This window comes from Carassius auratus, unplaced genomic scaffold (assembly GCF_003368295.1).
Source record: "Carassius auratus strain Wakin unplaced genomic scaffold, ASM336829v1 scaf_tig00009513, whole genome shotgun sequence".
In the NCBI taxonomy this organism is placed as follows: Eukaryota; Metazoa; Chordata; class Actinopteri; order Cypriniformes; family Cyprinidae; genus Carassius; species Carassius auratus.
The window spans coordinates 45,012-57,582 of NW_020524037.1; the positions used below are offsets into that span (position 1 = coordinate 45,012).

The window sequence follows — 12,571 nt, forward strand, 5'->3', positions numbered from 1 at the left end:
GGACTGCTTCCAGCTGGTGGAACAACCTTACCCAGTTTCAAAAAATGTCTAAAGATAACTTTTTTCGCCTTAAATGTTTTTTTCTTATCTTATGTAACATAATCTTGCATTCATATGCTTGTGTAGAGCATGTTTCGAACTTATAATTACTATATTCATGTGCCAAAAAACAACAACAACAAAAACGGAAAGGTGTATTACGATTCCCTCTCATGTTTTTTGTGTGCAGATCAAGTGTGTGGGTTTGAGGACATTAGGATATGTGGGTTCACTCAAGACCGCAGCGATATGTTTGACTGGACCAGACAGAACCATCTCAACCAGAACCCCAAAAGGTCGGTTAATACAGGGCCGGATACAGACAGGAGTGGGACAAAAGAAGGTAAAAACACACACACCAAAGTGGACATATTTTTTTCTGCCCTGTATTGAAGTAATTTTAGATTCATACATCTGAAGATAACTTTTTCTTTGTCATTTAAATTTATTTTATAGCACCTTTTTTAAACTAAAAATTATTCCAAAGCACCTTTACCTTTGATAATTTTCCCAGTTGAGAAACTCCATAAAAAGATACACTTGTATTCTTGAAAACAATTACAACAAAAGCAAACCAAATAAAAATGTATTTCTTTCGAATCTTTAGAAAGCAGGTTTTAATTTATTGTTATTTTTTTATTAAATATATTCTGTGTGTATAATTATTTATTTGTGAAAGCTTCTGCCCTCTCTGAAAAACAGTGGTAACAAATGCGTTTTGTACTTTCCTTCTGCAAATAAGGTTACTACATGTACATTGAGACGTCGCGGCCACGCCAGGCTGGGGATAGAGCGCGTCTCCTCTCTCCATTGTATAACGTTCCGGCAGCCCGAGGACCAACGGGGACCACCCGAACCCCCTACTGTGTCTCTTTCTACTACCACATGAATGGAAAACATATTGGTGAGCCTTTAACCATGGTTTGAATTCACACTCTCAGAAAGACAAACATTTAAATGCTCAACTTTTTAACTTTGTTAACTGATATTGTATTGATGTACTCTTGGGCAATTGATTGAACAGTGGTCTCTATATGACATGTTGGAGGCTTAATGACGTTGTTTCCCTGCAAAAATCGGTACTTGTACATGCACATATGTATATACTTCAGCTTCTAACTGGAGTTTGGTTTGTCTGAAAGCATCCTCCTCTACCACAGCATTGGGCTGAATTTTTTGGGTAAGTACAGTTGTTTTAGTAGCATTCACCAGATGGTCAAAGACAATGAAGGACACAGACAGAGAGAGAGAAAGAGAAGTGAAGTCATCCACACATCCATTAATTATTTATCTTGTCTGTTAAAACATTACGTTTTTTTTTCAAAGTGACATCTGTCTATTCTCTCTGGTCCAAACAGTGTTTTGTATGTGTGTGTGTGTGTGTGTTTCTTCTTGGCACATTTAAGCTGATCAAGCACATCATTCAGTGCCACACTAGTAATTCTAAGTGAAAGTACACAGCACAACAATATTCCAAACAATAATCAAATTTTAATTGTAAAAAAACTATTTTTTTTACACTACCATTCAAAAGTTTGAGGTCAGTAATAAAAAAAAGAAATTTATACTTTTATTTATTGAGTATGATTTAAATGGATCAAAAGTGACAGTAAAGGCATTTGCAATTAGAAGCGACAAACAATTTCAATTAAACGAAAGAATCCTAAAAAAAAAGATGCACCATTTCCACAAAAAAATATTATAATGTTTTAAACATTGATAATGCAAAAAAAAAAAAAAAAAAAAAAAAACACGAAAAAAAGGAGCCCGGAGTTCCATGGCACAGGGGATGCAATATCTGACCCAGCTGAAGCCGACGGGAGCACAGCAATGCTGAATGTCCAATGGGTTCTACTGGAGTTGAGGGAGGAAGGAGTGCTGGTGCAGGAGTTAGGGCAACAGACCAAAGTAGGATGGAGGGTTCAGAGGCTGGAGGTAGAGCCTCGGGATCCCCATGTCCAGGAGGAAGTGGCTCACCACAGGCCCACAGTGTAACCATGCCACTGAGAGGTGTCAAGGGAGGCACTAAGAGACTGGTGGGAGACAGTGAGGACTGGACAGCAGAAATAGCTGTGGTATGGATAACTGACTGCAGATGGACAGAAGAACCAGGGAGACACAAACTCATAGGAGATCATAGAAGAGGCGGTGGGAGAGGGAGGTTGTGTGGAACTAATGCATCCAAAACAAAAAACAGGGATAGTAGGGGTTGAATGAATATTACAGTACAAGTCCAGCAACTCTCTCTCTCAGTGACAGGCAGGTAGGCGAATCTCCAATCCAAACCCTCAAACTCCATGCACATATGTAAGATGATGAACGGAACATCTGGCTCAGTCAGTCTCTGCTCACCTTCCATTACAATATCATGCACAGCTGCTCCACGCTGAGTCGGGCTCTGAGTCTGCTGTGGGCACTGACTGTTGCTCCTCACAGTTGGAGAGATTTTGGGCACTGGATTGTGAGAAGGACTGGCGTTGTCATCGATAGGGCAGGTGGTAAATGACAATCCATAGGACACCCACTCCACTAATTTGACGAGGCTACCTCAAGGACCCTCCCTGAAATTCCTCCAGGTGTTCCTCAAGGGAGTGATTTCCCTGCCCAAGGCTTTAAAGGCGAACTGCAGGGATGTCTGTGATGATGGGAAAATAGAACAAAAATGGAACTCACTTACCAAAGCCAAACACTGCTTAATCTTCTCTATCTCCTGCCTTTTGTCACGGTTTGTAGCAAACACAAAAACAAGGATGAAAGATCCAAAGTCCTTTAAAGGAGTCAACAGATGCCCATTTTCCAGAAGTTGATATGATTCTTTAGGGGCTAAAAGGGTTAGTTCACCCAAAAATGAAAATTATGTCATTAATGATTCACCCTCATGTCGTTCCAAACCCGTAAGACCTCCGCTCATCTTCAGAACACAGTTTAAGATATTTTAAATTTAGTCTGAGAGCTTTCTGTCCTTTTATTGAAAATGTACGGTATTCTGTCCATGTGCAGAAAGGTAATTAAAAACATCATCGAAGTAGTCCATGTGACATCAGAGGGTCAGTTCAAATTTTTTGAAGCATCGAAAATACATTTTGGTCCAAAAATAGCAACAACTAATTTTTAAAAAACTTTTTACAACTTAATGACATCATTTTTATATTTTGGTGAACTAACCCTTTAATGGAAATTCTGTAATGTAGTTTGGATCAAGTATGGTAGTGTAAAACAGTACTGTTTTTACCCTGTCAAAAACAGCTCTTTTCAGGACAAGCTGTTTTCTTGCATGCTGCTTTAAATGCAAATGAGCTCTGCTCGCCACGCCCCTCTCTTCCGAGCTGCTCTCTGAGAGAAGGTAAACTTTATTTGCAAAGATTCATTCAAAAAACTTTATACTCCCTTCTTCTGGACGTGAAGCTGGATCATGAATGATTTGCACAAAGATAGAGGCATGTAGGTAGATCGGGGGGTGTCAGTTTGATGTCACAAAGATAGGCACCTCAGATCAGTTCGATTTGAGAAAGGGGAAATGATTTAATGAGATAAAAAAAAACACTGGGTGGATCTTTATCATTATAGGGTGGTTGCGTACACACACTCCCAACACACATTTCAGTTCAAACAGCTGGTAAAATGCATGTGGCATCCGATGACCCCTTAAATGCAATTCTCAGGTATAGGAACACAGGATAAACAAAGACAGAATACATTTTTTTTGGTGGGGTTAAGACTAGATATCTTTTTCTTTTTTTGGTGGACTACCCCTTTAAAAAGCAAACCCACGTAAACCTTACAGTGGCACCTAAAATGTGTTCTAATTAGGCAGCAGACAATGTTAAGGAGCAGAGCCTGTGTGTCAGTCCTCCTAGAAATGAGTTTGTTTATGCAGGGTGCTATTGTATAGATGAGCTAAATCTGACAAAAGCTTTCTTTTTGAAAATTAAAAGCATAAATGACTCATAAGTAAACAATGCTATCTAAAAAGGTAACATGAACACTGATTTATAGGTGTTCTTGATGGGGTTAAAAGATCTGTGACTATCTGGCAACCACCTGTTATCACACACTCTTGTACACATTTGCACATGCAGACTTTAATTGCTAATTAATGTAAGAACTTTATCACAGAAAACTCTTGTTTGGACAGCAGACCAAAAGTTCTTTGTTGTTGTTTTCTAATTTTTCAGCTTGACAAATAGAGTAACTGAACTTCCTGTTTACCTTCACTTTTTATCTGCGCTCACTCTTCAAACTTTATCAGCCCATTAACGGCTCATAAATTCTCCTCTTCTACCCCCCCCCCCCCCTCTCTCTTTCTCTCTCTCTCTCTCTGGCTGTCTGCTTTTCTTTCACCTCGTTCTCTTCACCTGTGCATCTTCACTGTCTGTCTCCTGGTCTAATGAGACGATTCCGTCTAATTATTTGCCAGTTGCCACTCATGACACAGGCTGGGCTCACGGTGGGGGGCGACTGGTGAACACAGAACACCCTTAAAGCTGTACGGCTTTCCAAAGGCATTGTGGGTTCCCTGCTGCAGGCCTGCACTGTATTTTTCAAAGGGTATGTTTTATTAATTCCATTGCTATTTAGGAGTCGGAGAGGACAGCAGGTCCTTAATGAAAATTAAAATTGAAAGGCGAAACACATTAATCATGATCAAAATCACTCTAGAGTGCACGCGCAGATGCACATGCACATAAACTCATACTCAAGCAGTCTGCTAAAGCTCTCTAACTCATCATATTTGTCTCTGTCTGCTTTAAAATGAGATGGGGCGGTTTAGCTGCGTTTTTCTTTGCTGCTACAGTATAAATCTACAATCTCTGCAATCTACAACGTTAAGCATTTTACTCTATCTAACAGCTGTTACAGAAGGTTTTTTCAGATCAATTCAGTTATTTATAAAAAGTACATAAAAAGTCATCATACAGAAGCAAAAATGTCAATAAAACTGTTTAATATGATTAAAATGTAATATTTTTAGGTGTTTATTTGTAAAAAAAAAAAAAAAAAAAAAAAAAAAAAAACACAACTAAGGATGTGTGCACTACAGCTAATTTCAAAGCCATTTAAACAACTACTTGACTAGTCTAAAAGGAAGAAACCGTCAGAAGACAATAAACAACACTATTGTATTGTGTGTACAATCTAAGAATCATGTCAAATAACCTTTTTATTCGAGTTGTTCTTACCATCAAACCATTCATATTTACAACACTGACAGCAACAAAACCAGCAGATGTGCTGAGTGAAAATGCAAATTCTCTCTCTGACATTAGGTGGCACTTTTGGACAAGCAGAAACACATTAGTTACCATGGTTACCCCTGTAAACAAAACAGCTGTGCTGATAAACATTATACAGGCATTATACAGAGATAACCTGAAAAAACAAACCAACAAAAAAAAAATCAACAAAACCTTTTCCTGTCATTCATAATGTTTCTCCCTTTAAACCGAAAATAAAATGAATTCGTTATCCACTCTAGATATCCACTTTTCAAAAATAAAATTATTATTTTTAAACAATAACTAATGACGAAATTTCGACTAGTGGGCTATTCTCAAACATCCCTGCCCAAAACCATCTAGCTTGACCAGACTGGATGATCATTTTCATCTGCCAGCTGCTCTCTGTCCTACATGTGACTGGTGGCAGTGATCAGCTATAGGCTGAATGCTGGTGTGATCACTGTTCATTACGGCCCATGCACACTGATCTGCTAATCATTAGTCTGTGCATTGGCATGTGGGTGGCATTGTGGGCACAGATGCTAAACTGAGAGGGAGGCACAGCTGGCTCTACTCTCATTACATGAGACGCCCTACTGAGAGACCGACATTGTTGTAAGTAATCTTAATGTGTAGGACTGTGTTAGCCGCTCTGTGCTGGCCATAAAATACAACCTCATTAGCAGAATGAGAGTTTAGACTTTTATTTGCGCAACTGTGCTTGGATTAGAATTGATTACCTCCCAATTAGTAAATGAAGAGATTAGCTCTGCGTTTAGTTATGCCTAGCATTACATTATTCAGTACATTGACACTTTAGCCTTGTGCAATATGTCTTATATTAAATGTTCTTCACATACAGTACAAGGAAACGCAGTATGTAGTGTTTAAAATGCATGTGTGTGTGTTTGGAGTATATTCAGTTATCTGGAGGCCTGATGGTCCTACAGAAAGATCTTTACATTACTTGACTGGACCAATAAATCTTTACTAGTAAGACGGAGAAATTCCCTCTCTATATTTCTGGATGGATTTTTTTTTTTTTAGTAGCATAGCATTAGAATTTGTGTATAATGCAGTTTGACTCTCTTTTAAATTCAATGCTTCATGCATCTTAACAGCTGTTGTTTAACAGCCCATGTTTTTAGGGTTGAAGACCACAAGTTCAACTGTAATGTAAAACACGTTCACATTTTTTAAAATGCAGGTGAAAATTCTTCATAAATATATATATATATATATATATATATATATATATATATATATATATATATATATATATATATATATATATATATATATATATATTGTTTTATTGTTATTATTATTATTATTATTATTATTATTATAGTTTTTGTTTTTATTTGTTGTATTTTTTTTATTTAAATTTTATGTCTGTTTAGTTGTTATATTAGTAATGATAATAATAACAACAATAATAGTACTAATTTCCTCTCTTTATTCTTGATTTTCTCTGTTGTATTTTTGGTTTTATATTTTTGTATTCACTGTATTATTATACTTATTATTATAGATTTTATGTTGTATTTTTGGTTTTATATTTTTTTATGATGATTGTGATGATGATGATGATTATGTCCCTATTTTTATTTTCAGTTGTATTTTTGTATTTGAATTGTAAGTCTTTTTTTAGTTGTTATATTTAATAATTATAATACTAACTGCCTTTTATTTATTTATTTATTTATTTAGTTCTCTCTCTCTCTTTATTTATTTATATTTGTGTTATTAATTGTTACTCTTTAAGTAAATGACCAGGGCTTACCATAAACAAAGTGCTATTAGGCTAATGAAACAATACATTAGATTAACATGCACCACTGGAAATGTGTCAGTTAAAATGTCCATTTCGATTTCATGTTGCTTTTTTCGTGTCATTCTCCTTCCTCTCTACACAGTAAAGACTAGGCGATCACCCTCTACAATCGCAGTAGTCTGTTTGATTTTTCATCAAGAGCAACACAATAGCATGTTCTATTAGACCGCACGGCTATTAGGCTCTAAGTTCATTACAAAGGAGTTCAGCAGCCAGTGGATCCATTAGAGCAGAAGTCAATCACAGCAGCATTCAGTCCATTCGATCCTTCACTCATTACTGCATCAGAGTGTGACCCTACTGCTGTTTCTGGATGACAGCGGCACTTCACAAGGTGTTTCCTCAGTCATTGTCCTGATTTAGTGATGCACACACTTTATATGGTACAAGAATGAATGGCTTGTATGTTCAGACAGCTTGTATTCATTGTCTTTCATTTCTCAGGAATACTTGACTCTGATTGGTTAATCAGTCAAATATGTAAGGTATAGTGTACAGCTAGCTGCTTTCGAACAATGTTAATTTAATAAGTTTACTATAGTATTATAGTACGTATTATTATTATTATTAATTATTTTGAATGAAGTTTCATTTTTAGATTTTCAGTTTTCATTTTAGTGTAGGTCTTAATAATTTTGTTATGTGTGTGTGTGTTTTATTAGATTTATTAAATGGAAACTAGCTGGAATATTTAGTGTTTAAAGATTAGAAAAAAAAAATCAATTAACATAAATGATTTTTTAATAGTTTTAGTTGATGATAACATTCATTTTAATTTAAACTAAATACATTAGAAATGTTGACTAGCTGACATATTAGATTAAATTATAATATATATATATATATATATATATATATTAATAGACCGACATATATATGCATATATATATGAACTCTGCACCACACATGGTTTGAGTGTGCTTTAAAATGTCCTGGTGCATCCAGCTTCCCCACTCAACCTTCATCTGCTGCTCATTAGAGAGATTAATGAGTGTTTGGATGTGTTTGACCTGTGTCAAGGTTAGCCAAGGGCGTCTGATGTTGTCGTTCTCTTGCAGCACAGAGGTCCGATTCGAGCCTTAGGCCTTTACTACAACCTGTCCTTACATACAGTACACAACCACGATTGTTTCTTTTAAAGGGTTGGTTAGCTGTTTATTTTAAAGTGCCTGGCTCATTGTACACAACGGTTTATGTGTTAAGTGTGTGTGGTCACCTTAAAGATGCACCAGTACGCAATTTGTGTCTGTTTATCAGCAAGCGAGTAGCTCTTCAGTGTGATTGAGGTCACTGAAACGTGGCGGATGCTTTCAGCTTGGGCAGTGAGCTAATAGTCTCTGATACAGAACCTTTTAAAGGCACCCTGATTTTCCTCAAACTGCACTTATTACTGTAATACCTGTACAGTAAGGACACATGCTGACACTGTTGTAGTGACTTCCCTTTCGAACAACAGAAAAAAAAATTGTCATGGTACAGCATACAGTGATGTGTACAGAAATGGTATAGTACAGTATACTACTGAACAAAAAAAGTAGTAAAAACACAGTTATACCATGCTACGTTTTATTAGTATTATAAGTATTAAAAATATTTTTTTTACTGTGATAATGGCGTTATTAAGATGTATGACATTGTACAGTACAATACAAATGTCTTTCTAGTTCAACATTAAACATTCATTACATTTAAGACATTCATTTCTGTAAAATGTCTGCAAAAGTCCTTTAAAAAATATGGATTGAGAGAAGTGATATACCAGTAGAAAACAATACTATTCATAATTTTGAAAAAAAAAATGAGAATGACAAAGTGAAAGTGAAAAAAGTGAAAGTGAAAAGGTTGACACAATGCAAAATTATGAAAGTGAAAGTGAAAGTGAAGTGACATTCAGCCAAGTATGGTGACCCATACTCAGAATTTGTACTCTGCATTTAACCCATCCGAAGTGCACACACACAGAGCAGTGAACACACACACACACACACACTGTGAACACACACCCGGAGCAGTGGGCAGCCATTTATGCTGCGGCGCCCGGGGAGCAGTTGGGGGTTCAATGCCTTGCTCAAGGGCACCTAAGTCGTGAAGGTGGAGAGAGAGCTGTACATGCACTCCCCCCCACCCACAATTCCGTCCGGCCCGAGACTAGAACCCACAACCCTTTGATTGGGAGTCCAACCCTCTAACCATTAGGCAACGACTTCCCACATTATCTTCCCATTATCTTTAAATAAGAATTAGCTGTCTAAGGTGCTATACTGAAATGAATTATGTATCTGTGTTTGATTGATGAACTGGCGGTCACTTCTACTGATATTGCTCAGAGTTTATTAGGACTTGTTTTGTACTTTGAGCGAGCCACTTTTCACAGTACACACTGTATTTACATTTTTATGGCCAGACTGTAAAGTGGACCGATAGTCAAAGGTCTGCCATCTGCAGAAGTGCTTGTACAGCCCAAATGTCAGTGTTTTCCGCTGACCTCTGTTTCCTGTGTGTCTGCAGGAACACTCAATGTTCTCATGAGGGTGAAGAGCATCGCCACTGTGGATTCTGCCTTCTGGTCTCTCTCCGGACACCAGGGGCCCAAATGGAGGAAGGCGGATGCTGAGATCTATCCGAGTGGACCCTTCCAGGTATGAATGTGTTTATGTGCAGGTGTGTGCATGAGAGTTTGTATGGAAATTGTGTCTTCTGAGCTGTGTTTGTGCACATGTGGCTGTGTGAGTATATTTTCTAAAACACACATGTGGACACGGCGGTGTATCAAATATTCATGATATATGCATGATGCTTTTGGAAGTGATGTTTTCTTTTTAATGCAATAAGAGCAATTGGATTGATATTTATCTATTATTTTTGACTTCTTTTGTGCAGTCCACGTTGGCGGGTGTGAGTGTGTGAGTGTTTGTGTGTGGTTAGAGGCTCTGCGAGGGAATGATTGAGGAAGTGCTGAGTCGTGCTCTACTGCTCTCCTCTGGACCCGTGTTTCTGCTGAGTTGAGCTCTCAGCACAACAGCTGCAAAGACCAGGAGATGAGGAGAAAAGGTGCTGGAGAGAGAAAATGACAAATTATAAGAGTTTGAAGAGCAGGGCTGAAAAAAGAGAGATTTATACAGTAAAAAAAAAAGAGAAAAAGATGAACACCATCTGCAATAGGGATGGAAGTGAAGATCATTTCTGGTGGGGTGGAGAGTTTACAGGTAAATGGGACACACTTTGTCTGGGCTCATTGGTGCTGGTCTTGTCTGATTATTTTACCCTAATTCTTTCTACGCTGCTGCTTAAAAGCAACAAGAAATTGCATTTGACTTTCATAATGGGACAAATTTCCAGGTGAAACTGAATATTCAGTGGGAAACAATGTAGGACAGGGCTGGAGTTTATCCTTCGGGATTTGATGTTATTTATTAATATTTTTTTGGCTTCACCCAAGTGGATTATAACATCAGAAAAAAAGAGTTGTTTCATTGGTGGACAGCATTATTACATTTTGTTGAAGATTATGAAAACATGTAGAGCAATATAAACTGTTGTAACTGTTTGTGACCCTGGACAACAAGGGTCACATAGTCTCAAGTGTCAATTTGAGATTTATACATCATCTGAAATTGAGATTTATACATCATCTGACAATATTTGGTCAATATACCACTTTTTCTAAATACTGAGAAAATCACCAAAATCACCTGAAGTTATCCAAATGAAGTTCTTAGCAGTGCATATTAGTAATCAAAAATTAAGTTTTGGTATATTTACGGTAGGAATTATATATATATATATATATATATATATATATATATATATATATATATATATATATATATATATATATATATATATATAGTTAAAATTATAAACCTATAGTATTATAATTCTACAGTTAAACAGTTACATGAGAATTTTGCCTTTGTAACTAGCTGAAATACATTTCTTTATGCTTAATTTATCCATTTTATATTTAATTTTAAATGACTACTCTTTTTTTGGCTGATCCCACAAGTCCTCCATTCTGTTATGTTATCCCTATTATTTTTTCTCATTGAATACTTTGTTTCTGTTTCAGAAACTTTATTAGAGTCAACAGAATATGTTAAAAGTGTACATTTTTATTTTATTTTGGCAAAAACTCTTCTCACTTTTCACTTGCTGTCTGGAGTGGGAAAAACTTTAATTTTTCTTGTTTTTTTCCTCAGTAAATTTTTTGAAAAAAAAAAAAAAACACTTGTTAGCCTCTCTCCTCTTTCTGAACTGTCTCCTTGATTTCACTCAGTAATGTAGTGTATTTGACACTTGAAGACGTAAATAGATCTTCTCCTCTCATCCAGGCCCCAGTTGGCCTCCATCAATCGATGCTAAAGACCAATCCAGGCGTTCCTGGACAGTAAGACTTGACAAGTCCAGCAGACAGCCGTGTTTCTCCGCTGTCTGTTTGTTTGCTTTGCTCTCTTCTCCTCTTTGTTCCTCCATTGACTTTTGCCGTGTGCAGAGGCTTGCAGAGATAAATTAGCATAATTTCTCCACAGAAGCTCATTGTAAAAGAAAGTACGTCTTTTGCATCGTTGCATGAGGCGTCTCACCCATCGCTAAGCCTGATGGATCTAGCAGAATCACAACAGTGTTACTTTATCTGAAAGCTTTACTCAGCTGTGTGAATCCATTACATGGGCAGCATGTTTGGGGTTAAACTGAGCGGGATTGATAGTCGAGGGGTTTTTACAGAGATCTAACAGACCTCACAGCGCTAGAGGAGCTATGAGAGATGTTACAAGCTTGGGAGTAGAGAACTGGATATTAATCAATATCTACAGTATACATTCAGTTAATTATATTCATAAATAATGTAATTTTCATATATAATTTTATAATCTTTACATATTACAATTTTCTAATTTAATTTTGAAGTTTTATATACAATACTGTTCAAATGTTTGGGATAATATTTTATAAATAAATAAATAAAAGTTTATATATACACTACTGTTCAAATGTTTGGGATAATATTTTATACTACTATTGTGAAATATTAGTACAATTTAAAATGATAGTTTTCTATCTTAATATACTTTAAAATATAATTTATTCCTGAGGTAATTCAGCCATTTCTACAGTCTACAGATCCTTATTAATCATTCTTATATGCTGATTTATTACCATTGTTGGAAACAGTTGTGCTTTTTAGTATTTTTATATATATATATATATATATATATATATATATATATATATATATATATATATATATATATATATATTGGAACCTGTGATAAGTTTTTTCAGGATTCTTCGATGAATAACAAAAACAAAAAAAAAGTTACAAAGAAAAGTATTTAATTAAAATAGAAATGTGCTGTAGCAATATACACTACTGTTCAAAAGTTTGGAGTCAGTATTTTCATTTATTTATTTATTTGTTTGTTTTTAAAGATATTAATACTTTGATAATAATTCAAAGTGATAAAAAGTGGAAAAT

The 12,571-nt window shown here is 35.9% G+C and overlaps 1 pseudogene; it reads left to right on the top strand.

Annotated features, from left to right (window-relative positions):
• Positions 1 to 12,571, top strand: part of LOC113072567 (MAM domain-containing glycosylphosphatidylinositol anchor protein 1-like) — a 65,960-nt pseudogene that overhangs the window by 37,197 nt on the left and 16,192 nt on the right.